This window comes from Zophobas morio, unplaced genomic scaffold (genome assembly GCF_036711695.1).
Source record: "Zophobas morio isolate AGI-343-1 ecotype UQ-CSIRO unplaced genomic scaffold, CSIRO_AGI_Zmor_V1 ptg000012l, whole genome shotgun sequence".
In the NCBI taxonomy this organism is placed as follows: domain Eukaryota; kingdom Metazoa; phylum Arthropoda; class Insecta; order Coleoptera; family Tenebrionidae; genus Zophobas; species Zophobas morio.
The window spans coordinates 10,434,324-10,458,784 of record NW_026972117.1 but is presented as its reverse complement, the minus strand read 5'-3'; the positions used below and the strand labels follow the sequence as shown (position 1 = coordinate 10,458,784).

General features: G+C 29.4%; 1 protein-coding gene across 3 annotated transcripts in view; it reads left to right on the top strand.

The window, feature by feature from the left end:
- The window catches only part of LOC135127763 (protein stum), a 74,117-nt gene that overhangs the window by 9,155 nt on the left and 40,501 nt on the right, over positions 1–24,461 (top strand). Inside the window, exon 1 of one of the 3 annotated variants that reach the window (XM_064054358.1) lies at positions 10,236–10,545. The exons of the other annotated variants lie outside the window; for them this stretch is intronic. The gene's annotated coding sequence lies outside the window, so the exon portion shown is untranslated. Of the gene's footprint in view, positions 1–10,235; positions 10,546–24,461 lie in introns of those variants that run through there. 3 annotated transcript variants of the gene reach the window in all.

Here is a 24,461-nt window from a genome sequence, read left to right as displayed (position 1 = left end):
CCATATTGTGATCTGAAATTTTTCACTTTCAGGTTTTTCGATTTCTCGATTTTTCGACTTTCCAGTGAAGACTTGTTCGGTTTGCGAATTTCCAAATTTTAGATTTGGATCTTCGATTTCACGAATTTTCGATATTTTGACTTTTCGATTTTTCAGTTTTTCGGTGTTTAATTTTTCGAATTTTCATTTTTCAAATTTTCCATTCTTCAGTTTTTAGAGACATTAATTTTTTGCTTTTCTATTTCCCGAATATTCGATTTTTATATTCTTCAGTTTTTCGACTTTCTCGATTTCTCGAATTTTCGATGTTTTGATTTTTCGAATTATCAATTTTTCTATTCTGCGGGTTTTAGACATTTCCATTTTTTTATTTTTCGACTTCTGGAATATTCAATGTTTCCAGTCTTCCATTTTTCGACTTTTCAATTCTTCTACATTTCGAATTTTCGATATTCAATTTTTCAATTTTTTAACTTTTCGATTTTTGAATTCTTCAACTCTTCAATTTTTCGTTCTTTCATTTTTTTCCTTTCTTGATTTCTCAAAGTGAATATATTATATATAATATATTATATATAAAAATAACCAAGACTTTTCTTAAAATAAACGACATTTTTTTTTTACGAAAAAACAAAGAACGATTTGAAATGCAATATACTTTTCACAATCGCACGGAAGAAATAGTTCTGTATGACACGTCAGTTAGACGACAGGTCCGTCGGGAACGCCAACTATTCAAATTAATTCGAAGTGGCGATTCCCATACAAAATTGTTAGAATTTTTTTATTTTTTAGCTGTTCTTTTAAGTTTTCCCTATTTTTTTTTATTTATGAATCATGCCCGTAATATAAAAAATTCTTCAAATCGGTCAAGCCGTTTTTCAGTCTTAGCGAGACTAACAGGAACAGCAGTTGATTTTATACAGACGATTAAAAAATGGGGGTTGGTGGTAGAAAGCTGAAAATTTAGGGTTATGTGTATTTCTTGATGCCAAATCTTAAAAAAATAAAAATAAAAAAATTTGTCCAAAAAATAGACAAACATTTTTTAGGGTGGGCCACCCTTATTACTTAGGGGCATAAAAAATAGTTTACAACCTATTCTCAGACCTACCGAATATACATAAAAAATTTCATACAAATCGGTCCACCCGTTTCGGAGGAGAAACACTGTGACGCGAGAATTTTATACATAATGCATTTGATTTGATTTGATTTTTTGATCTTTGGATGTCTCGATTTTTTTATTTTGCGATGTTTGAATTGTTCAATGTTTTAAATTTTAGATTTTTCGATTTTTTGATTTTACAGTTCTTCAGCATTTCTATTTTTCAATTTTCACATTCTGACGTTGCCAAATTTTCAGTTTTTCGATTTCTCGTCTTCTCGAAGTTTCGATTTTTCAATTCTTCCATTTTTTGACTTCGCTGTTTTGGTTTTTCGATTTCTCAATTTTCCAATTTTTTAATTTCTCAATTTTTGGATATTTTTCTTTCAGATTTGAGATTTTCTAATATTTTGATTCTTCGACTTTTCTATTTTTCGACTTCTGGACTTTTCGATTTTTCGATTTTTTATTTTTTCAATTTTTAAAATTCTAGATATTTCAGCTCCTCGAGTTTTCAGTTCTTCTATATTTTAATTTTTCGATTTTCTGAATTTTTAAATTTTCGATTTTTCAATTTTTTTTTTTTTTGAAATCTCGATTTATCGAGATTCGGATGTTTCGATGTTTTGATTGTTCAAGCTCTCGATCTATCAATTTTTCCATTCTTCACTTTTCGATTTTGTCCTATTTCGGTTCCTCAATTTTTCGATTTTTCGACTTCTCGGGTTTTAATCTTTTTCATTTTTTGATGTTTCGATTTCTTCATTTTTTAATTTCACGATTTTTAAATTTTTCGATTTTTCAGATCTTCGATATTTTTTAGTGTTTCAAATTTTGACGTTTCTGAATTTTCTGTTTTTCGATTCCTCAATTATTCAATTTTTTGATTTTGCCAAAGTTTCGATTTTTTAGTTCTTCAATTCTTCAATTTTTCGATTTTTGAGGTTTTTGATTTTTCAATTTTTCGATTTTTAAGTTTGCAATTTTTCGACTGCTGCTTTTTTGACTTTTCGATTTCCCAATTTTTGGATATTGCGTTCAATTTTGTGATTTTTCTGTTTTTACATTCTTCAATTTTTCTGTTTTTCAATTTTTCAACATTTCAGTTTTGGTATTTTTTGGTATTTGGAGTTTTCGATTGTCCGAGTTCTGAATTTTTCGATTTCTCGACTTTTTACTTTATGAATTTTCAATTTTTCCTATTTTTAAACTTTAGGTTTTCAATTTTTCAACTGTTTTATACTTATATTTCTCAATTTTTCAACTTTTCAGTTTTTAAAATTTTAGGTTTCTCGAGTTTTCAGTTTTTCTATATTTCAACTTTTCAATTTTCGATTTTCCAATTTTTCTGTTTCGATTTTTAGATTTTTCGGTTTTTCGATTTTTTCCTTTTGAGGTTTTCAATTTTAGGATTTTTTAGTTATCCGATTTTTCAATGTTTCAGTTTTTTTAATTCCGGAGTTTAGATTTCTCGATTTGTCGATTTTTCGATTTTTCGACTTTTAGATTTTAGATTTTCGAATTTTTATTTTTTGATTTTTTGATGTTTGGATGTCTCGATTTTTTAATTATGCGATGTTTGAATTGTTCAATGTTTTAAATTTTAGATTTTTCGATTTATTGATTTTTCAGTTCTTCAGTATTTCTATTTTTCAATTTTCAGATTCTGAGCGTTCCTAAATTTTCAGTTTTCCGATTACTCGTCTTCTGGAAGTTTTGATTTTTCAGTTCTTCAATTCTTCGATTCTTCGATTTTGCTGTTTTGGTTTTTCGATTTATCAATTCTCCAATTTTTTAATTTCTCAATTTTTGGATATTTCTTTCAGTTTTGAGATTTTCCAATATTTTGATTCTTCGACTTTTCGATTTTTCGAGTACTGGATTTTTCATTTTTAAAATTCTAGATATTTCAGTTCCTCGAGTTTTCAGTTCTTCTATATTTTAATTTTTCAATTTTCCGAATTTTTAAATTTTCGATTTTTCAATTTTTTGAAATTTCGATTTATCGATCTTGATTGTTCAATCTCTCGATCTATCAATTTTTTATTTTAGAACAAATTTCATTACCATAAAAAAGGTTATACTGAGTCGACCTTAAAAGATAGGCATATGCTGTCGGGGACTTTTCTTTAGAACATGGACTATCATCCAGCACAAAAAGATTTTTTGAATTCAGACCAGTAGTTTCTGAGATTAGCGCGTTCAATTAAACAAAAGCTTCAGTTTTATTATATAAGTATAGATGGCATTTTAAATTTATTGCAAGAATATCGCCCCTCTAAAAAAATTATGACATCATCTCTAAATTTTGCCAAGTAACATCGCACCAAACTTAGCACGATCCAGAGTTTCAATTGGTTAATGTTTTTAAATTGTAAATCAAGCTAATATACAGTTATGGTGAGTACATAAACTGCTTCCTAGTTGATCTTTAAGTGCTCTAAACTAAAATAGACACAACGGAAGTACTCGGTCTGTCTTATCCTATATCAAAATTTAGAGCTTAAGCGCACAAGAAAACCATCACAGCATCAAGCTACCAGTTCTTTCATGTTCTTTCTTGAAAACGGCGCATCTTGAGAGATTTATTCTTCTAAGTTTCCTTACCCACAAACAGTTCTTTGAAATAATGTCAACTAATTTAAACCAAAAACAAACATTGTCTTCAAAACTAAAACACTTTTGTTTCTTGATTTAATAGAAGTCCAGAATTTTAATTATTTCCACAAAAATCAAATTTCTACATTTTTAAATATTCCTCTCGACTCTGACTGATGAGTTAAATTTATATTTGGAAACTTCAAAAGGGAAATGTTTGTCTACGCGGGATTTCTTGACGGAAATAGCCTCCACTAGGCGGAAACACTCCAACATTACTCGAACTCGGCTGACAAGTGAAATATTTTTGGAAAATTAAATAGACAGTAATTACGTCCTCGAGTGCACACAAGCCACTGTCAACGAAACTTATCCGAAAATCGAAAAGCTCATTTAAATAACAAACCGAGCCACACAAAAGCTAATCTAGATCCCAGATGGGCAATAACTCACCCGGAGAGATATTGATGTTTAAAATTGCATATATGCAGTGCAATAATTCTGAAGCAGCAGACTTCCGGTTGCCAAGTCCGGACGGCTCCGGTAGTCCGGAAGCAAGAGGGTCAGTGCCCTCAAGGCTCTATTTACAAGGAAAACTGCAACTTTTGCATATGCTAATTGCAAAAAATGGACGCTGCACACTCAACAGTTAGTCTGTGGTCTGGTGTTCCGGCTAATTATTGAAACTCGGGAATTGAATGGCTTTCCATTGCGTGCTTTTATTGTTTTTACTCATGCTACGTACGTTGTGTTTGGGTTATTGAGAGCTAAGGACAATAGAGCACCGAAGGGAAACCTTACCTATTTATAGACTTTGTAAAAATAACCCAATTTTCACGAAAAACCTCCACGCTTGTAATAAAGTCAAGAATGCATAATTGATTATCATAATTAGGTGGAAGCTAATTAAAATTGCGTTATTCTAATTAGCTGAAATAATTTTGATGAAACGATACCCTTTGCACAACTAGCTCTCCACTCACACTATTATTCTTGTTTTAGTTATCTACGAATCAGCTTCATTTATTAAAATAACAATAATTAGAGAAAAGTCGATAACAATGAGAGATTACGTCGTGCAATGAAAAGTTTTCAGTTTTAATTATGATACTAATGCAGTAGTGAAACTTTCGATGTCATTAGGCGTCATACGAATGAATGATTACCGTGTTTATTTTGATGATAATGTAAAAATTGAGAAATTAAATTAAGTAGAACATGAAGAATCAACAAAGCAAAATTATGCGAGTGGAGCGTGGTCACGATTGCGTTCATTTTTTTTTTTATTATGGTGGTTATCTGAGAAATAAAGCAGAAAATTCATCGGAGTATGACAGTTTAACGATAGTGGGTTTAGACAATGTGAAATTAAAATAATTAGTGTGGTTATTATTTTGTACAAAGAATTAAGAAAAATTGGTGGAAAAACTTATTATTATTTGTCAAAAATAACGAAATGTTGGAGACAATCGCTCTAAAAATTTATTGTGTGTTGTTAATTCGTATTAAATTCCTACATTGTTTATAGTGTTTAAAAACAATAATAAATAAACAATAAATAGTCCATTTGTTTTTAACATCCTAGAAATTTTATGTCTTTCTTTCGAATTACTGTATCTAAAGGATGATCAAAAAATTTTCAGATTATTATGACAAATATTTCCATGGCCAACTCTAATCTGAAAACTTTTTCATCACCCTTTATTTATTCTTAGAGATAATTATAATTAATTACATTTTGTGTTTTTGTTTATTTTATAATGTGCGATTTTTACTTCTCAAGCGTAAGCTAAGGAAGTATTGTAATCGATTTCATCGAGTGACTGCTTACTTACATGTTTTCACGACGTTTCATGACCCCTCGAGTACGAAAAAGTAAGTCTCCCGTTTTTTTTTCGTATGTATGTGAAGAATAGCACGTAGATGGTCAAACGCTAACTAAAATTTGTCTGCTCATCCCCTACAGTAATGAGTGACGTCATCTCCAACTTTTACAGTAGTAAAAGTAAAAAAAAAGTATTTAAATTTTATAAAATGGCGTACTACTCCATTTGTGGTTTATAAATCCGTGTTAAGTTTTTATCTTACGCATCCGGATTTTCTGAAAAAAAAAAATCAAAATTGTATAATAGCTTCGAATCCGAGTTGAATTTTTGTTCCAGACATTAAGATTTTCGGAAAAAAAAACAAAATTCTAGATAAGAATAATTTCGCAATTTTACAATTCTTCAATTTCTCAATTGTCCTAAATTTCAGTGTTGGGATTTTTCAATTATTTGATTCTACAATTTCTCGATTCTTCAAATTTTCGATTTCTCAATTTTTCGATTTCTCGGCGTTTCAATGTTTCGATTTCCCGACTTCTCGATTCCTCGATTTTTTGATTTTTCAGTTTTTCGATTTTTCGATCTATTTTGTTTAATAATGTTTATTAAACAAAATTATTTATTATTTTGTTTAGTTTTGAATATTTCAATTTTTCAATTTTAACTCTTCGATTTCTCGATGGTTTGATGTTTCGATTTCTGCATGTTTCAGAAATTTTGGATGTTTCCATTTTTCGATTTCTCGGTTTTCCGATTTTGGACTTTTTGGTTTTTCGATATTACGATTTTCCAATTTTTCGGTGTTACAGTTTTTCAATTTTTCGTTAAATTTTGGATTTTTCAAATCATCGATTGCTTGATTTGTCGATTTTTCGAGTCTTGATTTTCGATTTTTAAATTTTAAATTTATCAATTGTTCCATTTTTTGATGTTTGGATTTCTCGATTTTTCAATTTTCCGATTTCTCGATTTTTGGATTTTTGGATTTTTCAGTTCGTCGATATTTCTTTTTTATTAATTTGCCGAATTTTTAAATTTTTGATTTTTCAATTTTTTGATTTTTCAGTTTTCCAATTATTTGAATTTTACATTTTCCATTTTTTAATTTTTTGATTTTACGATTCTTTTATTCGATTTCTTGACATCTCGATTTTTCGATTTTTAAACTTTTTCAACTTTTCGATTTGGAATTTTCGTTCTCTTGATTTTTCAGTTTTTCGATTTTTCAACTGTTGGATTTTTTAAAATTTGGATTTTTCAAATCCTCGATTGCTCGATTTCTTAGTTTTTCGATTTTTCGACTCTTGACTTTCGGTTTTTAAATTTTAAATTTTTTCAATTTTCGATTTTTTGAATCGATTTCTCGATTTTTCAATTTTTCGATTCTTCAACTTTTTCGAAATTTTAATTTTTCAACTTCTCGAATTATGGATTTTTCGATTTTTTAATTTGATATTTCATTTTTGTTCAATTTTTCGAATTTTTAAAGTTTTGATTTTTCATTTTTTCTTATTTTTCAGTTTTTCAATCTTTTGAATTCTACATTTTTGGTTTTTCAATTTTTCGATTTTACGATTTTTTGATTCGATTTCTTGACATCTCGGTTTTTCGATTTTAAAAATTTTTCAACTTTTCGATTTTATTTTCTCGATTTTTCAAGTTTTTTATTTATAATTTTTCAACGTTTTAATTTTAGGAATTTTTGATTTTTCGATTTGTTTTTGTTTAATTTTAAATATTTCGATTTCTCGATATTTTGATGTTTCGATTTCTGGATGTTTTTCTGATTTTTCGATTTTCGAATTTTTCGATATTTCGGTTTTTCAATTTTTCGTTTTGGAATTTTCGATTTCTCGATTTTTTAGTTTTTCGATTCTTCAATTTTTCGATTTTTTAAATTTTAGATTTTTCAAATTCTCAATGATCGATTGCTCGATTTTTCGGTTTTTCGACAATTGACTTTCGATTTTCAAATTTTAAATTTTTCAGTTTTTGCGATTTCTCAATTTTTCAAATTTTCAATTCTTCAATTTTTTCGATTCTTTAATTTTTCAATTTCTTAAATTTCAGGTTTTTCGATTTCTCGATTTCTGGATTTTTGGATTTTTCAGCTGTTGATATTTCTTTTTTTTTTAATTTTCGAATTTTTAAATTGTTGATTTTTAAATTTTTCTTTGTCAGTTTCTCAATTTTTTTAATTCTACATTTTTGATCTTTCAATTTTTCGATTTTACGATTTTTTGATTCGATTTCTTGACATCTTGGTTTTTCGATTTTTGAAATTTTTCAACTTTTGGATTTTGTTTTCTTGATTTTTCAAGTTTTCTATTTCTCAATTTTTCAACATTTTAATTTTGGGAATTTTTTGATTTTTCGATTTGTTTTGTTTAATTCTAAATATTTCGATTTTTCAATTTTAACTCTTCGATTTCTCGATTTCTTGATGTTTCCATTTCAGATGTTTGAGTTTTTCAATTTTTCGATTTCTCGATTTTTTTTTTGAGTCTTTGCCCCTTCCATGTTTCATTTTCCGATTTTTCGGTTTTTCAATTATTCGAAAGCCCAATTTTTCGTTTTGGAATTTTCGGTCTCTTGATTTTTCAATTTTTCGATTCTTCAATTTTTCGATTTTTTAAATTTTTGACTTTTCAAATTTTCGATTGCTCGATTTCTCGGTTTTTCGATTTTTCGACTCTTCTTTCGATTTTTAAATTTTAAATTTTTCAATTTTCCGTTTTCTCGATTTTTCGATTTTTCAATTTTTTAATTTTTTGATTTTTTGATTTCTGGGTTTTTCGATAATTCTTTTTTTTAATTTTGTTAGTTTTTAATTTTTGATATTTCAATTTGTTTTAATTTTTCAATTTTTTGACATCTCGGTTTTCGATTTTCAACTTTTCGATTTAGTTTTCTCGGTTTTTCAAGTTTTCAATTTCTCAATTTTTCAACATTTTAATTTTGGGAAATTTTTGATTTTTCGATTTGTATTTGTTTAATTTTAAATATTTCTATCTTTCAATTTTAACTCTTCGATTTCTCGATGTTTGAGTTTTTCACTTTTTCGATTTCTCATATTTCCGATTTTTCGACTCTTTGGCCCTGCGATGTTTCAATTTTCCGATTTTTCGATTTTCCAATTTTTCGTTTTGGAATTTTTGATTTGTCTTTTTTTCAGTTTTTCGATTCTTCAATTCCTCGATATTTTATTTAATTTTTCAATATTTTAAATTTTAGATTTTCCGAAATGTGGATTTCTGGATTTTTCGATTTTTCAGTTCTTCGATATTTCTTTTTTTTTTATTTTTCAAATTTTAAATTTTCAATTTTTTGAATTTTCAATTTTACGATTTTTTGACATCCCGGTTTCTCAATTTTAAAAATTTTTCGACTTTTTAATTTTTAGTTTTCCCGATTTTTTAGGTTTTTTTTCTCTATTTTTCAACACTTCAATTTTGGGAAATTTTCAATTTTTCGATATTTTAAAATACAGTGTGTTCATAAAAAAAATCTAAAATGTTACAATTTTCAAATACTGATATTTCAGTCGTTTCAAGTAGAACACCCTGTATTTTATTTTTGTATCTCACACTATTTGTTCTTTTTTGGATATTATGTCGGTATGTCTCTTAAAAAAATAAGAAACCGCAAGAACTACACATATAAAAATCCGATACTTGAAAATAGTAACAATTTAATTTTATTGTTAAAAACACTCTGTATATTGAGATTCAGTTTTATTTAAACCGCAGGAAACCGCGTACCTTACATTTATCTCTTCTTCTACAGTTAAAAAATTTCAAGAAAGTTAGAAAAAGTGGCAATTCCAAAAATTCCAAAAATAAGGCCCAAGGACAAATCAATAAGAGTATATAAAAATATACAGCGTTTTTCAATTAAAAACGAAGTTGTGTGTTACCTACATTATCGAGTAACTGTATCGAGAAGGCGGCGCTTAGTGACTCACCCTGTATATTTCACTACCATATATAATTTTCGCACTTTAAAACTTTCAAATGTCTTTAATTGAGACATTTATCCAATATTGTCACATTCTCATCTATGTATGAAATCATATACCGAAATGGACAAAAATAAACCTGATCGTGACATTTACACATAACAATTTTTTTTGGGTAAATAAGCCCTTACTTCACAATGTTCGCTACTATGTTGTTATGTAAATTAAGTATCATTAAATTTTAAAAAAAAAATGCTCAATTAGGCTACATTTTATGGATTCAAAAAAAATCTCTAGAATTTAAAATTTAAAGTAAAGTTTGGCAAAAATTTCTGGAAATTAGCGTTTTCAGTGTTGCGAATTAACCAAAATGTATTATTAACCCATTTAAATAAATAAACAAAAAACCACACAGGACATCCTCCCAGCCCCGAAAAGGGTCACTCCACAAGTATGCTAAATCCTTTCCAGGACAATGGCCACGTCCTTCCAACTTCTCCCCTTGAACGAAATGTCAACCCACTGAACCCTTTACCTCGAAAATCGCGATTTTCCAGCTACCATGACCAATCCTTACATCATCAAGCCGAAACCATCGCCTTCGAAAAAATTCTGGTTGGCGGCTCTCCCACGCCGTCCGCTCGCGTGGCTTTAAAGAAGGGGTGGTGTTAAGGCGGCGGCAAGTAGGTCGTTGAAGCTTTCTTAGCTATTAGCGCGCAGTTTACCGCCACCTTCAAGTGGCGCTACCGTCGTACCAGCAACTTTTAACAACACACACATACCGTATTGTGGTGCAATGTGACTGTGAATGTGTGTGGGAGCCGTTCATTCACGAATTTCGGTGCTTCTGTTGGCGATTTTTGGTGGTTCGAGGAGAGTGTCGGGGCTGGAAGCCGTACGAGATTTTTTTTTTGTTGGGGTGGACGGCAGGCTGGCCTCGATTTGCGAAATTATCTGCCCGAAAATCACACGAGGATTTCGTTTTCGTGGAAAATGGGAGGGTTGGAGAGGGAAGTGTGACCAGGAAGAGCACATGAGAAGGATACTTTGCACAGGTAACTTAAATTAACCCTCAAAAAAGTAAATAAATAGTTGTCAAAATGACAGGTGAATTTTTTCATTAAGCACGAAATGTTTTTAAAAATCGCAGTGTCCCTGGTTCTGTTCTAGTGGTATTAATATTAAAATAAAGAAAACAGTTGAAGTAGAACGTTTTGCATAAACAACAAAAATAAAAATTAACATTTAGTATGTATTTATTATGTTTATTATTTATCACTAATTCGTTTCAAGTTAATTAAAGTCAAAATTTCGTTCTTGGTCACACATAAATTTTATTAACTTCTATAAGAATTGGTTGATCGAAATTCTGAAGGTCTTGTACAATTAATTATTGTAGCCTGAATTAGTGAAATACGAGCCTGACGTATCACGAAAACAAATAAAAATAATTTTTTAGAAATAATCTGCAAAAGAAATGTTTAATATCTTTTTTCACGAAGATTAATAATTGGTTTTATAACAAACTTTTGTGCCAATAGAATTTTTTAAAAGTGATTTGTTGTTCAAAAACCTGTAGCATGTTGTACACAACTTCGGTGTAGTGATGATGTCAACACCTTCCTAGAGGAAACGAATAAATAATTTATCCTTAAAGTCTAATTACTTAAATCAGTGTTATTGTTTGGCAAGAAGTTCGAATTTGTAATTTTTGAAATAAATTATTTTAAGCAAAATTTTAGAGTGACGTCATTAGTTGTTTAGAGGGGATGGGTATACAAACTTAACAAACGTTTTCGGATATATAGAATTATTTTCAATGCATGTAATAATTTTGAAATAAATTTGACACATCCTGGAGCACCCTGTAAATTATAATATTTATAAAATACATTTACTTAACGTTAAAGAAGCCTCCAACTTTGACGAATTTTTTGTCAACGTTTGATGTTTCTATTTTTATATACAGGGTGAGCCAGTAAGAGCTATTGTATTAGTCACAGATTAAAGTTGTGCTGTTGATTGAATGTGCACATTTAAATTATTTTCGACTATACAGGATATTTTGTTTTTAAGATATGGCACATAACTTAGTATTTTAAATAGAACACCCTATATACTTTCAGATATTTTGATTAGACTCCATTTAGGCATTGTTTAGAACCATTGGTTAATTTCTAAATTCCAATGTGACGTTAGTCCTATTTATTTATGACATTTTCGAATGTATATTAAAATTCCATTTTATTTATGGTTCAACAAACGCAATACAGATTTTTAAAAATAAGCCTGCTGTGATTTTTTTTTGTGAACCTTTCCATTACTAAAAAAATTCAAGGATATTGGAATAACGTGGCAACGTCACATCGGAATTTCGATAATTATCTGTAGTTATAAAACCTAAATAGAGGTCAATCAAAATATGTGAACATGTATACGTTTTTCGACTATTCAGAGTATTTTGTTTTTGAGATGTGGCACATAACTTATTTATTTATTTTTTTTTATAGAACACCCTACATCCTTTCAGATATTTTGACTATACTCTATCTAGGCCTTGTTTAGAACCATTGGTTATTTTTTAAAGTCCACTGCGACGTTGCCACTTTATTCTGTTCTATTTGAAAAAATTCAAATATCGATATTTCAAAAATTATAACGTTTTAGAATTTCTTATAAACACTCTGTATATTAAATTTCCATTTTATTTATGATTCAATAAAACGCTGATCTTTATTTATCTCTCCACAAAATTTTGTAACACAGATTTTAAAAATAACCCTGCTGTGATTTTTTTTGTGAACCCTTCCAACGCTAAAAATTTCAAGGAAATTTGAATAACGTGGCAACGTCACATCGAAATTCAATAATTATCTGTACTTATAAAATGTAAAAAATGGTCAATCAGAGTATGTGAAAATGGATAGGCTTTCGACTATACAGAGTATTTTGCTTTTGAGATTTAGCACATAACTCAGTTTTTATTTTTAAATAGAAAATCCTACATACATTAACATGTTTTGATTGGACTCTATCTAGATCTTCTTTAGAACCATTGGTTATTTTTTCAAATTCCAGTGCAATGTTGCCACGTTATTCCAATTTTCTTGAGAAGAGTATTCATTCTGAAAAAACTGAAATAGCGATATTTCAAGAAGTATAACGTTTTAGAATTTTTTATAAATACTCCGTATAATAAAATTCCGTTTTACTTATGGTTCAACAAAACGTAGACATTTATTTATCTCTCCACAAAATATTGTAACACAGATTTTAAAAATAACCCTGCTGTGATTTTTTGTGAACCCTTCCATTGCTAAAAAAATCAAGGAAATTTGAATAACATGGTAATGTCACATCGAAATCCAATAATTATCTGTACTTATAAAATCTAAAAAATGGTCAATCAGAATATGTGAAAATGGATAGGCTTTCGACTATACAGAGTATTTTGTATTTGAGATTTAGCACGTAACTCAGTTCTTTTTTTAAATAGAAAATCCTACATATATCAACATATTTTGATTGGACTCTATCTAGACCTTCTTTAGAACCATTGGTTATTTTTTAAATTGCAGTGCAATGTTGCCACGTTATTCCAATTTTCTTGAGAAGAGTATTCATTCTGAAAAAACTGAAATAGCGATATTTCAAGAAGTATAACGTTTTAGAATTTTTTATAAATACTCCGTATAATTAAATTCCGTTTTACTTATGGTTCAACAAAACGTAGACATTTATTTATCTCTCCACAAAATATTGTAACACAGATTTTAAAAATAATCCTGCTGTCATTTTTTTTCTGAACCCTTCCATTGCTAAAAATTTCAAGGAAATTGGAATAACGTTGCAATGTAACATCGCAATTCAATAATTATCTGTACTTATAAAATCTAAAAAATGATCAATCAGAATATGTGAAAATCGATAGGCTTTCGACTATACAGAGTATTTTGTTTTTGAGATTTGGCACATAACTCAGTTCTTTTTTTAAATAGAAAATCCTACATATATCAATATATTTTGATTGGACTCTATCTAGACCTTCTTTAGAACCATTGGTTATTTTTTAAATTCCAGTGCAATGTTGCCACGTTATTCCAATTTTTTTGAGAAGAGTATTCATTCTGAAAAAACTGAAATAGCGATATTTCAAGAAGTATAACGTTTTAGAATTTTTTATAAATACTCCGTATAATTAAATTCCGTTTTACTTATGGTTCAACAAAACGTAGACATTTATTTATCTCTCCACAAAATATTGTAACAGAGATTTTAAAAATAATCCTGCTGTCATTTTTTTTCTGAACCCTTCCATTGCTAAAAATTTCAAGGAAATTGGAATAACGTTGCAACGTAATATCGCAATTCAATAATTATCTGTACTTATAAAATCTAAAAAATGATCAATCAGAATATGTGAAAATCGATAGGCTTTCGACTATACAGAGTATTTTGTTTTTGAGATTTGGCACATAACTCAGTTCTTTTTTTAAATAGAAAATCCTACATATATCAATATATTTTGATTGGACTCTATCTAGACCTTCTTTAGAACCATTGGTTATTTTTTAAATTCCAGTGCAATGTTGCCACGTTATTCCAATTTTTTTGAGAAGAGTATTCATTCTGAAAAACTGAAATAACGATATTTCAAGAAGTACAACGTTTTAGAATTTTTTATAAACACTCCGTATACTAAAATTCCGTTTTACTTATGGTTCAACAAAACGTCGACATTTATTTATCTCTCCACAAAATATTGTAACACAGATTTTAAAAATAACCCTGCTGTGATTTTTTTTGTTGTGAACCCTTCCATTGCTAAAAATTTCAAGGAAATTTGAATAACGTGGCAACGTCACATCGACATTCAATAATTATCTGTACTTATAAAATCTAAGAAATGGTAAATCAAAATATGTGAAAATGGATAGGCTCTCGACTATACAGAGTATTTTGTTTTTGAGATTTAGCACATAAGTCAGTTTTTTTTTTAATAGAACATTCTATATACATATTCATATTTTGATTGGACTCTATCTAGACCTTCTTTAGAATCATTGGCTATTTTTTAAATTCCAGTGCAATGTTGCCACGTTATTCCAATTTCCTTGAGAAGGGTATTCATTCTGAAAAAAACTGAAATATCGATATTTCAAGAAGTACAACGTTTTAGAATTTTTTATAAACACTCCGTATACTAAAATTCCGTTTTACTTACGGCTCAACAAAACGTAGACATTTATTTATCTCTCCACAAAATATTGTAACACAGATTTTAAAAATAACCCTGCTGTGATTTTTTTTGTGAACCCTTCCATTGCTAATGATTTCAAGGAAATTTGAATAACGTGGCAACGTCACATCGAAATTCAATAATTATCTGTACTTATAAAATCTAAAAAATGGTCAATTAGAATCTGTGAAAATGGAGAGGCTTTCGACTATGCGGAGTATTTTGTTTTTGAGATTTCGCACATAACTCAGTTTTTTTTTTAATAGAACACCATATATACTTTTAGATATTTTAATTAGACTCTATCTAGACCTTTTTTAGAACCATTGGTTATTTTTCAAATTCCAGTGCAATGTTGCCACGTTATTCCAATTTTCTTGAGAAGGATATTCATTCTGAAAAAACTGAAATATCGATATTTCAAGAAGTATAACGTTTTAGAATTTTTTATAAACACTCCGTATAATAAAATTCAGTTTTACATATGGTTCAACAAAACGTAGACATTTATTTATCTCTCCACAAAATTTTGTAACACAGATTTTAAAAATAACCCTGCTGTGATTTTTTTTGTGAACCCTTCCATTGGTAAAAATTTCAAGGAAATTTGAATGACGTGGCAACGTCACATCAAAATTCAATAATTATCTGTACTTATAAAATCTAAAAAATGGTCAATCAGAATATGTGAAAATGGATAGGCTTTCGACTATACAGAGTATTTTGTTTTTGAGATTTAGCACATAACTCAGTTTTTTTTTTAATAGAACACCCTATATACTTTTAGATATTTGGATTAGGCTCTATTTAGGCCTTGTTTAGAACCACTAGTTATTTTTTAAATTCCAGTAATACGTTGCCATGCAATGCCAGCGTGTTCTATATGAAAAAACTGAAAAATCGTTATTTCAAAAATTATAACGTTTTAGAATTTTTTTATAAACACTGAATATTAAAACACCACTTTATTTATGGTTCAACATAACGTCTTTTTTGTGAACCCTTCTATTACCAAAAATTTCAAGGAAATTGAAACAACCTGGCAACGTCACATTGGAGTTTCAATGATGATTATTATTATAAATATATAACACTCTGTAAAATTGAACAAAATTTTAATGTATGACAAACAAAAAATAGAATAAGATATAATAATGAAATACATACAAATACAGTTTTATTGGAAAAAACTGTAAAATCGGTACATTTTTGAAAACTGTAAAGGTTTAGAAATGTTTGTAAACACTGTGTATATTAAGAATCCATTTTATTTATGTCTTACAATATTTTTCCTTAAAATACATTGTTGTTAACTTTTCCATTTCGAAAAAAATTTAAGTTAATTGGAATAACGTGGCAACGCCGCATCAGAATTTCAAAAATAAATTTTGGTTATAAAGCCAAAACACGAGGTTTACCTATATATGTAAAAATATATAGGGTATTTAATTTGAAAAAAAAAAAAAGAAACAAAAGCATAACACTCTGTACAGTTGAAAATAATTTTAATGTATGACAAATAAAAAACCGAATAAGATGAATGCAAATAAAATATAAGATGTTCTATTTGGAAAAACTGAAATATCGATGTTTGAAAACTGCAACGTTTCAGATTTTTTATAAACACTCCGTATATTAGGACTCCACTTTGTTTATGGCACAACAAAACGCCTATTTTTATTTATCTCTTCACAAAATATTGTAAAACTAATTTTCAAAACAAGCCTACTGCGATTTTTTTATAAATCCTTTCATTGCTAAAAAATTGAAATAACGTGACAACGTCGCATCATAATTTTAAAAAGAGAACACTCTGTACAGTTGAAAATAATTTTATTGTACGATAAACAAAAAACAGATAAGATGCAATAATAAAATACAGAGTGTTCTATTTGAAAAAATTGTAATATCGCTATTTGAAAATTATTACTTTTAACAATTTTTTTATAAACTCTGTGTATATTAAAATTCCATGTTATTTATGGCACAGGAAAACGCGTGCTTTTATTTATCTCTCCACAAAAATTGTAACACAAATTTTAAAAATAATCCTTTTGCGAATTATTTTGTGAACCTTTCCATTGTTAAAAAAATTCAGAGAAATTTAAATAACGTGGCAACGTGGCATCACAATTTCAAAAATAAATTGTAGTTATAAAGTCTAAGAGAAGCTTAAACAGAATATGTAAAAATATATGGGCTATTCCGTTTTGAAATGGAAAAAATAAATAAAAATAATCTTACTTCGATTTTTTCGAATTTCAAAAATAAACCGTGATTGAAAAACCCTTTTGAAAAAACTAAGTGTGTTATACCTTAAAAACAAAACACTCTGTACAGTTGAAAATAATTTATTTTTTTATTGATTTCCTATGAAAAAATAGTTAAAAATGAACCAATAATTTTTTTTTTCATATACTACATTTACAAATAAATGTTCGCTTGACTTAAAATTATTTGTACAATTTTTGATGTAGCTTATTTGGCACATGAGATACTCATTAATCGAATTACACTTTAATACATTTTTCAAAAAATTTGTCATTATATGTCATTTTAACATAACATAAAAGAACTCATCTAATAGGTTAAAACCAGGTCTTTTGAATTTCTAATCAAAAATCAAATTGTATCATTAGCTTTGACGCCATTGTTAGATACTGTTACACATGTATTCAAATTTAGTTTTTATATAAACTAAGATCTTTATCAAGGAGCGAAATATTACTAGTACAGAACGAAATTAATTCAAATACTGCATGCTCTAGTCATAAATTTTAAAATATCATAAGGAAAAAACGTGTTTGAGGAAAGCGTTTAACTGTTTATAACATTGCCAGTTTCAACGGAAATGAAAAAAATAGTTTCTATGTTTCATGTAAAAATTGTTGTTTTTTGAACATAACGACATGAAAATGTAACTGTAAACTATTTTTCGTTGTTTTAAAAGACTATTAAACAAGAAATGTTTTCTAAGCGTCCTTGACAGATTTCACACAATATTTTTTCTAAAACCATTCAAAATTTAATATGTATATTTTATGAACAAAATTATATTGTCACTAAGGTCAGATCAAGGTGCAAAGAAATGAAAATAAAGTTTTTTCGACCGGATTTTTTCAGCCAAGTTTTTTCAAAAACGATCTTGCTAAAAGTGATGTTCAAGTAAGACTCGAAAGAGAAAATTTCATCACCGAAAAAAGCGACAATTGCTCGAAATCCGTTGTGCAACGTTTCTAATGTGCGTTATTGTTGACGGAATTCAAAAGAATTGCCACGAAAGTTAACAGCATTTAATAATCCCAACAATAGCGGTGTTTTCACCATTAAACAAAATCGTACAAATCGTGCCATCACATTGTCCCCCACTGTAGACACATTTTGAATATTTATCCACCCGGCGAAATTATGTGTAGAAACACCTCAGGTTATTACCACAATTATTACCTTGTACTTCACGTGTTGCAACAATTTCATTCCAACGGAAGTGCAACCGAAGCAATTAATCTAAATTATTACAGCAGGAGAAATCCTGCAAATTTTATCACTAACGTTATTCATGTATTCGTCATTCCTTAATTAAAATTTTCAAACGCTTCCTTTTATCGCTTCCACTGTGTACTGTTTTTATTGAACACGAATTATTTTCGCCGCGAACATAAAAATCGAATTATGCAAAAGAAGGTATGTGCTAAAGTCGGGCAAAATTTTCTTCCATTTGCTCGTATTTGTGTTAGTAAGTCTGAAGTGGCCCATAAATTATCCGCCTGAAGGGGTGTGTTTCTGTTATTGCTTTAGAAACGTGGAATTTTGTCAAGTTTTAATTGGAAACGGTGCAGAATGGACCTAGAAGGGGTTTGTGGACTATTTTGGGGCGGGTGGATTGTTTTTGTTTATTTATGGTATGGCGTTTTTATGGCGTGATCGAAATAGAGGCGCTTAAAAATTGATTGATGAATGGAGAAAGTAAGTTGTCTAAGAATAGAGAGTAATTAAATTGACGTGCACGTGGCTTCGAAATAAATAAATATAGAAATATAAAAATAAAAGCTTAGTTTGATACCACTTAACAAAGATATGAGTCTACACTTGATTTATTACAGTTTTGTCTGGAATTATCAGATTTATCAAAAAAAAAAAAATCAGAAGATAATTTCTTATTCACTATCAAGAAAAGAGAAGAAAATAACAAAAATTGACCAATATGTAATATTGTATTATTTTGTATTAATAATTTATTTTATGTAATATTTCCAATTATTTCACTATTGCATTTTTTGTAAATGACGAAACCGTTCACTGACCACATTAAAAATTAAATACGTATTGCACAAAACAATTTTTCTACTGTTATTATTATTTATAGGATACATTTTTCTACCAAAATTTAATTGTACGTTGTAAAAGTATGAGATCAGACGTCACTACGGCGCAGTTTAGTCTGTCCCCGTTTTCGAGTGAGAGATTTTCATCGGCGCAGTTGGATTACGCCGATTTCAACATATTTCTAATTTTTTTGCGCACTAATTGAATTGTTAATAGCGGTCAACTTTGATTGGTTATGCATTATTGAACATATGATCTCCTTAATGGTCGCTGTCAAAATAATTCAATGTCGAAATTATTTTAAATTGACGTGTAGTGGTAACACGATATAATTTCAACAATGTAAAGTCTAAACGACAAAATAACTGAATACTCTTAGCGTTATGCATAATTTATGCGTATCTACGAAACAAAGCGTCTTTCCGAATATCGTCCAAGGATAAAAAATCTTTTTCAAAAACAAAATTTTCAATACCATTTTTTCGATAATTTTGGAGTTTAAGCAAAAATATTTTCTTATGGATTTCGACATCCAGAAGTTAGTTTCGAGCTCTTTTCTTCGATAGCTTTTACCATTTTTCCAGAATCGCCCACTGAAATATGAAATTTTTTGATGTTTTTAGAGATATTGCAATTTTTGGATAAAAAAAAAATAAAGCGAATATTTTAAAATTTTGCACTAGGGAGTTAAAAACGCTCTGTTTTAGGAATCAGTACCAGTAAAATTATCTACCAGAATTGTTTGCAAATTTTTTGGCAACTTTTTCAAAAGCAAAATTTTTCAAAAGAAAATTTCAGTCGATTTTCGACAATTTTCTAAATTTAAGTAAAGACAATTCCTTATAAATTTCGAAATTCAGAAGTTATTGTCAAATTCATTTCTTGATACTTATACCATTTTTCCAAAAGTTGCAATTGTATTAAAAAAAATGAACTGAATATTTTTAAATCTTGCACTAGAAACTTTTAAAAACGTTATGTTTTTGGAGTCAGCACGACAACAAATATAGGCCAGAAATTTTTGGATTTTTTTGGCACCTTTTTCAAAAACAAAATTTTTCAATATAAAAATTTCGACCAATTTTCGAAATTTAAGTAAAGACAATTTCATCACCCAGAAGTTACTGGCGAGCTCATTTCTTCAGTAGCACATCCCATTTTTTCAGAATGGCCTACTGGGATATTGTAATTTTTGGATTTTTTTAGATATTGCAACTTTTGGATTAAAACAAAAATTAAAGGGAATATTTTTGAATTTTCGACTGCCGGGTTAAAAAGATTATGTTATTGGAATCAGCAACGCCCAAAACTATATATCAGAATTTTTTGGAAATTTTTTGGCAACTTTCTCAAAAGAAAAATTTTTCAGTACAAAAATTTCGGACAATTTTTTACAATTTGTTAAACTGAAGAGAGGACAATTTCTTATCAATTTTAACATCTAGAAGTTAGTTTCGAACTCATTTCTTCGATAGCTCCTCATACAATTTTTTCAGTATCGCGTACTGAATTAATACAAATTTGGCATTAAAAAAATGTGAACCGAATATTTTTAAATTTTGGACTGGGGTTGCTGACAAGACTGATTTTGGCTAATGAGATACCTTCCAAGAAAAGAGAGGGCGGGTGGGCGGGGCTAATTCCTGCTAAGATAAGACTGATTTTGGCAAATCACATACCTTCCAAGAAAAGAGAGGGTGGGTGGGCGGGGCTAGTTAGTGCTAAGATAAAAGTGATTTTGGCAAATTTTCCGAAAATTGGAGAAAGGGGGACCACTGAAAAAATTTCACTTTTAAAAAAGTCGTCTAAAAATTCTGAAAAAATTCAGGAACGTAGATCTCGACATGCTGATTCCAAAAATATAGCGTGTTAATGGTCACGGAGCAACATTTTCAAAAAAATCGGCACGAAATGCGAATTATTGAAAATTTCTAAAATTTAGATATTTCGACGGTCGATTCTGGAAAAACGTTTGTAGTTATCAAAGAATCGATGCTGAAAATGAGTTCCAGAGTTCGAAATCTATAAGAAAATATGTTTAGTTAAGTTTCGAAAATGTCAAAAATTTTCCGAAATTTGAAGAAGGGGAAAAATTTCACTTTTAAAAAAGTCGTCTAAAAATTCTGAAAAAATTGAGAAACGTAGATCCCGACATGCTGATTCCAAGCGAATATTTTTAAATTTTCCACTGCAGGGTTAAAAACGTTATATTTTTGGAATCAGCAAGGCCTAAAACTATCAAAACATCAGGATTTTTTGGCAAAACAAAAATTTCGACCAATTTTTTCACAATTTGTTAAATTCAAGTGAAGTCAATTTCTTATAAATTTTGACAAATGTATAGAAGTTATTTTCGAACTCATTTCTTCAAGAGTTCCTCATGCAATCGCCACCTGAATTATTACAAATTTGGGATTAAAAAAATGTGAATCGAATATTTTTAAATCTTGGACTGGGGTTGCTGCTAAGATAAGACTGATTTGGCTAATGAGATACCTTCCAAGAAAAGAGAGGGTGGGTGGGCGGGGCTAGATCCTGCTAAGATAAGACTGATTTTGGCAAATGACATACCTTCGAAGAAAAGAGGGGGTGGGTGGGCGGGGCTAGCTGTGCTAAGACAAAAGTGATTTTGGCAAATTTTCCGAAAATTGGAGAAAAGAACAATTTCACTTTTAAAAAAGTCGTCTAAAAATTCTGAAAAAATTCAGAAACGTTGATCTCGACATGCTGATTCTAAAAATATACCGTGTTAATGGTCATGGAGCAACATTTTCGAAAAAAATCGGCATGAAATGCGAATTTTTGAAAATTTCTAAAATTTCGTTATTTCGACGGTCGATTTTGGAAAAACGATTGTAGTTATCAAAGAATCGAGGCTGAAAATAAGTTCTAGAGTTCGAAATCTACAAGAAAATGTGTTTAGTTGAGTTTCGAATATGTCAAAATTTTTCCAAAATTTCAAGAAGGGGGAACCATTGGAAAAATTTCACTTTGAAAAAAGTCGTTTTAAATTCTGAAAAAATTCAGGAACGTTGTTCTCGAGATGCTGATTCCAAAAATATAGCGTGTTGATGGTCATGGAGCAACATTTTCGAAAAAAATCGGCATGAAATTCGAATTTTTGAAAATTTCTAAAATTTCGTTATTTCGACGGTCGACGGTAGAGTTCGAAATCTACAAGAAAATGTGTTTAGTTGAGTTTCGAATATGTCAAAAATTTTCCGAAATTTGAAGAAGAAAAATTTCACACTCGTCTAAAAATTCTGAAAAAATTCAAGAACGTAGATCTCGACGTGCTGATTCTAAGGGAATATTTTTAAATGTTCCACTGCCGGATTAAAAACGCTATGTTTTTGGAATCAGCAACGCCTAAAATTATCAAGACATATCAGAATTTTTTGGAAATTTTTGGGCAAAACAAAAATTTCGACCAATTTTTTCACAATTTGCTAAATTTAAGTGAAGTCAATGTCTTATAAATTTTGACATATAGAAGTTAGTTTCGAACTCATTTCTTCGAGAGTTCCTCATGCAATCGCCTCCTGAATTATTACAAATTTGGGATTAAAAAAATGTGAACCGAATATTTTTAAATCTTGGACTGGGGTCGCTGCTAAGATAAGACTGGTATTGGCAGATGTGATACCCTCTAAGAAAAGAGAGGGTGGGTGGGCGGGGCTAGTTTCTGCTAAGATAAGACTGACTTTGGCAAATCACATACCTTCCAAGAAAAGAGAGGGTGGGTGGGCGGGGCTAAATCCTGATAAGATAAAACTGATTTTGGCAAATGACATACCTGCTAAAATAAGACCGATTTTGGCAAATGACGTATCCTCGAAGAAACGCTATGTTTTTGGAATCAGCACGATGAAAACTTTATTCCTGACATTTTTGGAAATTTTTTGGCACCTTCAAAGGCAAAATTTTTCAAAATGAAAATTTCACCCCATTTTTGACAATTTCCGAAGTTTAATTAAATTTCTAAAAAATTTCGACATCTGGAAGTTTGTTTGGAGCTCATTTCTTCGATAGTTTATGACATTGTTCCAGAATCTCCTTATGAATTATTGCAATTTTTGGACAAAAAAAAAAATTTTTGAAACTAATATTTTAAAATTTGAACTGAGAACCTAAAAACGCCATGCTTCAAGAATCAACACGACGAAATCTAGAAGAAAAAAATTCAAATCAAATATTCTATAAATCTAGCACCTGGAGCCTAAAAATACTATGTTTTTGGAAGCAGCACGACGAAATGTCCCAGATTTTTTTGGGAATTTTTTGACAACTTTTTCAAAACCAAAATTTTTCAATAGGGAAAGAAGTAAAATATAAAGAAATGTATACATTTTTGCACAAAAGATAAGTCAAAAATTTATTATTTTGCATCAAACAAAAATGTCCTTGTTAAAAATATTCGTTAATAAAATGTTTCTGTGGTAATCGATAAAAAGTATTTTTTTTTCTGTTAAATAATACAGAATTTAGTTGTGTGTTATTAAGTCCATTACCATTAAATTTTAATAGCCACAATTTAATTTTTAATTGTTGAACTCTCACTTTAATACACAAATTTTCCTAAAACAAGACAAGAAAAAAGTTGTAAGACCCAGTTTTTTGTACACATTCTAGCGTTTTCTATTAATACATCATAAAGCGCAAACCGGCATTAAACACTTAAGTACTTTCACTCATAAACCGTCTGCCTAATTAAGTTCACGCCTTTACAAAACTCACTTGTACTATTAATTCTACATTTGAAACGTAATTTAAAATAACCTTTCTATGTCTCACATCAGTGCAATGATTTATTCTTCCACAACCTTCATTAGACAATTTAAACATTGTTACCACATCACCTACACCTTAACACAAAAATAGCAATCTTCAATCATTAAAACCAATGATTAAACCTAAACAAAATTAATTTTTAAAACAAACCCACCTACGACTAAAATTAGCACCAAAACACCCAATAAAAAATAAATCGTCTACAGCCAGTGATATTTATTAACACGTTTATTTATTTGGAAAAAATCAGATAAGGGATGAAAACCCGTGTAGAAACCTCAAGGACTCCTCGAAGGACGCCATAGAACACGGGCTCCGCTCACACAATGCTCGTGTAAATTATGAACATTTCTAGTCCAACACAAAATGAAACGAACAACCTTAGGAAAAATAAAAGTGTCCCGGTTTGAAACGCCCATCGTAAAGAATGTTTTAAATCGAGCCATAATCAAACACAACGACACTTTTAACATACTCAGACCGAAGCCTTTTTTATTGTTGCAGGATTATAGCACGAAAATGCGAAAACGTGCTGCTGCTTGCGCGCACACTAAATATACAGTGTGTTCAAAAAAAGTAGACTTGTATTTTTTTCACGCACTAAAAATAGCCCCG